We start from the raw sequence: 5,646 nt of genomic DNA on the forward strand, positions 1-5,646 counted from the left end.
TTGCTTTGAGAACCAATCAGCAGTCTGATTTTTTTCCCGATTAATATGAGAAGTATTACAAATTGGGAACCGAGTAATAGTGGCAGAATATCCTTGAAGATAGGAAGCTCTACAATTTTGCATCGACAAGGTTGTGTAATCCAATGGACCGCGGTAAGGAAGTCACCTTATATAAGGAACTCCTTATTTGTGAAGAATTGAGCTGTTTGTTTCAAACCTAACCAGGTTGCCAAGAGCTCTGTATAAAGCACGGTGCAGGAAGGGAAGTGCAAACCTTGAGCAAGCAAGAGGGTGCCATGAGCATCCCTAATGATAAAAGCAATACCGGATGCTTGAGTATTCACAGCAACATCGAAATTTAGCATCAACCCCCCCCAAAGGGCGGAGGTAGCCAAGTAAGAAGGTGTGGGAAGGAATGTGCCAAGGCAAATGCAAGCTGCCCCAGGTCTGTGGTTGAGAGTTGAAGGAAGAGATTTCATTGATAACCTGTAAGAATAAAAAGGATTGATGGACAATTTGCACAGGAGAGGAGAATTGATGCTGAAAAACTCTTGCATTCTGGGACTCCAAATTAGCCAAGCAATCATTCATTGCTTTGATCCTATTCTCCACCTGAGCTTGACCAAGCATGGCAGCCAATGCTGGTTGTTGGTACACCTAACTGACCTTTGGCCATATGGCAGCATTAGAAAAGTCAATATCTCATCGATAGGTGGATTACATATTGCACCACATCGGCTACTTCAAGAACTCACCAGCACTATTCTAAATTAGATCAGATTATTATCGATCCGAAGCTATTTACCAGTCAAATCATATTAAGGGTACATCAGATTTGACCGATCTCCCTCTTAGTCAGTAAGATTTCGAATCAGTTGTCTTTCTGCTATATTACAACTGTTCTTCACATGGGATAACTTACAACTTCTTTATAGCTGATTATTATATTATAACAAATTCTTAATAAACTAGACGGACTATCCATAACCATTAAACAAATAAGATCCTCTAAAACAGGCAGTTACTAACGGCCTAACATACTCTCTCAATGGCCTAACGAGCTTCTCTATATAAAGAAGAGCAGGGGTCCCTCTAGAAGTAAGTCATAACTCACAGAGCCAGCTCTGCTGAACTCTCTCTATTTCTCCCATTGAAGAAAATCTGAATTTTTTTCATTCCATCCGACTCTCTCTTTTTGCTCCCTATTTTTTTATTTTTTACTATCTATTTTCAGACTTCGACTAATTTAAATATCGGAGGATCCTAAATTAAAAGGTTCCTCACTTATTTTAGGATTTTTTTTACTGGTTTGCCAGCAGACTTTACCAATTTGACCCTTCATGAAACTCCATCTCGGTTCTTGACCGATCTCACCTTCTTTCCTTCGAAGCCTCACAGCAACATCGGTAAAGAAGTAGGAGGAGAGTAAAGCTCAGAAGTTATGGCAAAAAGTGTCCAACAATGCTAAGCAAAAGGACACATCACGATGACAGGGTTGATATCTACAGCAACAATAGTGCAGAGATCACAATAAACCAATGAGTCTGATAGAATACCTCTCTGATCGAGGATGAGTTTACAAGACAGATGATTCCATACTAATTTCCAGAGGAAGCATTTGACCCTCATTGGGGTAGTAAGATCCAGATCCATTGAAATATTGGGGTTGAGAATCAGAATCGGTTAAAGAAACAACACTAGTGATATCAAATAAAGAAACATTTGTAGTATTAGAAGTAGACCAGCAGAGTTGATCAGGTTATGGTTGTAAAGGAATAGGGATTTGCATAATATTATATATCAAATCAGCATTAAAACAAAAAGAAAGTGCCTATAAATCCCATTGCCGGTCGGCAGTTTTAAAATCTATAACTTTAAAAGAGGCCAAATATGTGTTTGAGTTGATGAAAGTGGGCCAACAAGAAAGAGGCGCTTTGGAGATCCACATTAGCGTTGATAGAAGTACTGGATCCTAGCATCCATATCAAATGATTTTGAAGTTGAGCTCCAATAGCAATATTTTAGTCCAAATAATTGAACTTCTACATGGGGGACGATAGCCGATCCATGTGCCATTGAAGTTGTACTTAGATTAGACAAGTTGGGTCCAGAGAGAGGTGGGGTGAAGAATAAGATTGATAGCAGCTTTACCCATTAGCACCATTGCCTGGTTCTCAAAGATTCCAAACCAAGGCCCCCTTGATCTTTTGCTTTGCAGTTTTTTGACCATACAAGCAAGTGAAGTCTCCGAGGTTAGAAGGGTGGCCCGAGAGAAAAGCTCAAAACTCTTTCTCCACCTAGTTGAGGACAACATTATATGAACTGAAGTCATAGCATAAAGGGGAATGGAAGAGGGGACTGAATGTAGAAGAGTGGCCTTGCTCGTGAAAGAAAGGGCCTTCCATTTCAATCTCGATATTTTGTTATCCAACTTCCCATGAGATAGTTGAAATCAGTAGAAGAAAGGGCAGTAGTAGAAAGAGGAATGCCTAGATAATTTCAAGCCCCTCTTTTAATTGTAATTTATGGCCTGTCTGGATGCAGCACAATACACATCAAGGATTGCTTTCAGGGTGATAGCATCACAATCCATAGCCCTATTGACCAAAGGACAATCATCAGCATATAACAAATGAGAGATTTAGGGTCCTTGTGGTCTTTTGATTATAGGCTCGAAGTAATCCCATTTGGATAGCTTCTTGGAGACAAATAGATAAGCTTAGAGCCAAGGATACATAAGTAGGGAGATAAGGGACATCCTTCGTGAAGACCACATGTAGTGGTGAACCAATCCATTGGAGAGCCATTTACAAGTAAAGCAAATTGAGGATGAAATATGCAAGCAGTTATCCTTGATTTGAATGGTGCAAACCTTTACCACTTTAGGCAAGGAGCAAGGGTTCGGTTCCAAAATATATCGAATCTCACTTCAACCCCCAATATTACTAAATCTTGTTTCTGCGAGTAATTGCTCGATTGCCCAAAGGCCTAAGTTCCAATGTAGATGCAGTGAGATGGCTATTGGGTGGTTGGGCCCTCCTAGTCCAAAATTATTCAAGATTAGGCATTACAGAACCAAACATGTTTGAGCAGGAAGGAGTTAGATTTTGAGCCAAGTTATTTTCTAACTAAGCAAGCCCTTACATGCAAAATACAAATTGCTTGCACATGCTCTATCAATCCATCATTCCATATGATGTTTTAATCCGATACATAATGATTTCCTTTCATTATCAATTTTTTTATTCAAAATCAACTAATTAAAATGATTAAGTACTCTTTTTTTTTGGCAGAAATGATAGATTATTCTTCGAACACCACAGCATCCTCTGGTCGAATTTGAGTGCTGCAATATGTGCCTACTCGAATGGATGATTCTTATGCCAGATCGCGTAATTTTAGACAAGAAACATGGATAACAGATGTATAACACGACCATTTGAACGTAATAGAAGAAAGTTTTTGCAATTGCAACATACTCGAGAATAGAAGCATTCATGAGAAAGTACAGGGTACCTTCTAATTCTTATTCTAAAATCAACCAAACCAGTAACAAGGGAAGAGTAGAAACCAACTTAATGAAACTCGCCACCATACAACAGGTTGAAACACATTTAAACCCTTTCATTGGTGTCCTGATCGCTTGAGGATTATGTTCAGAGTTTGCTGCGAGCCACATCCACAACAAACCGATACCTGACATCATTACGCTCCAGCCTCTCCATTGCTTGGTTCACATAATCCATTTCCACCATCTCAATCATGGATGTCAGCCCCTTCTCCTTACAAAACTCTAACATCTCCTGTGCCTCCTCCATACTCCCAACGAAAGTCCCTATGATAGATTTCCTCCTGTCAAAAGTCGCAGCAAGTTATTATTTTAGTATGAAGTTTACAAGTTCTCTTTGTTCAAAACTCCTCTTTCCTGCAAGATGGCACGGAAATGAAATGGTAGGGAAGCGACAAAGAATGAGTATGAGTATGACCTCACCAAACTCATGAAGTTTATGTAGTGTTTTATCTTTTTAAGGTATAAATATCTCAAAAAATCTCACTCCTAACTGCATGCTGAAAGGAAAAAATAGTTATTGTCAACAGAAGATGGGGATGCTGACCTAGCATGATCATAGGAGTGACAAACTGCATCGGCTGGTTAATGACTCCAGTCATGATCAACTTGCCATCAACTTTGAGGAGAGAGATGTAGGGCTCCAAAGGGTGGAACACCGGGACAGTGTCGATGATGTAGTCGAGAGTATCCATGGCAGATGCCATCTGATCGGCGTCGGAGCTCACGACGTAAGCGTCGGCGCCGAGGTGCTCCATAGCCTCCTCCCTCTTCTTGTCTGAGGAGCTGATGACAGTGACATGGTGGCCCATGGCCTTAGCAATCTTGACTCCCATGTGTCCTACTCCTCCAAGGCCAAGGATCCCTCCCTTCAACCCACTCTTTATCAAACCAAAAGTCTTCAGTGGACTGTACACGGTCAAGCCTGCACAGAGGAGTGGTGCTGCCTGTTCCGGTGCCAATCCGTCCGGTATTTTCACCACAAACCTGTTGTTCAGCATAAAGTCTTTAATTTTGTGTGTACTTAGAGCGTTGCTTCTGTTATATTGGACAAAGTCAAGTTTTTGATGATTAATCATCAACAAATAACGAGTGATATCATGATAATTGTTGTATTTGGCTGTGTCACTGTCCATATAATATTAAAAAACTTATTTTTCTAATTATATTATAGCCATCAGAATGGATTGATAGATAATGGGCACTGTTTAGCCATCCTTGTATATATGGTATAAATAAACAAAGGCCAAACCAAATATTAGTTGACAACAAAAAGAATGACATATAGCATTCAACTCATATATTGTGAATGAGAGAAGCTGGCACTAAAGTTGGCCCATAATAATTCTATTCGAAGATGGTATTGGGATGTTATTTTGATGCCTTCTTTTTTTTTTTTTTCCAATATATATACATATGCCTATGCATGTATGTATGTATATGTACATATGTAAATCTGGGCATGCACATGTACAGTTTGCATTTGTAGAAGGGAATAATATAATACAGGGGATCAAACATTTCTCTGACATAATTTTTTTTTTTTAGTTAAAATTACTTACTTCTGATCAACAACCATGGCAGAAGCAAAGCCACCTTGGGTGGGCTTCCCATCAGTGTAGACATCGTTGTACGACCAAATCCTCTTGTTACAGTACTGCTCTATGTTTCCCTTGCAAGGTCCGCATGCTCGGCAGCACCCAACAATCACCCGGCACCAACCGTGTCACCAACTCTAAACTTGCTCACCTTTGAGCCCACCTCAACCACTTCCCCCGACTTCATGTCTATTGAAGTTTTCAAATAAACATAGATTAAAATACAAAGCAAGTGCTTGGTCAATAAGCTACAAAGCCAGCTGCATCATTAGATTAAATCTAAACAAGTAATTGAATAGATAGAATCTGAAACAAAAATGAAAGGACGATTCATGAAGAATCATGGTGACTGGTCTCGAGATTGTGCATGGTACCCTCATAAGCAAAAGCTTTTGGGCACTAATTAACCTTTGATTCTTAGAATTATATGATTGTTTTCATATTTGTTTAGCATTAGTTGCAGGATAGCTAAAGATTGTA

At 39.6% G+C, this 5,646-nt stretch overlaps 1 pseudogene; it reads right to left on the bottom strand.

Annotated features, from left to right (window-relative positions):
- Nucleotides 1-3,438: 3,438 nt before the first annotated feature.
- LOC140852177 (probable cinnamyl alcohol dehydrogenase) lies at nucleotides 3,439-5,353 on the bottom strand (annotated as a pseudogene).
- Between the last annotated feature and the right edge of the window lie 293 nt (nucleotides 5,354-5,646).

This window comes from Elaeis guineensis, chromosome 10 (genome assembly GCF_000442705.2).
Source record: "Elaeis guineensis isolate ETL-2024a chromosome 10, EG11, whole genome shotgun sequence".
Taxonomy (NCBI): Eukaryota; Viridiplantae; Streptophyta; class Magnoliopsida; order Arecales; family Arecaceae; genus Elaeis; species Elaeis guineensis.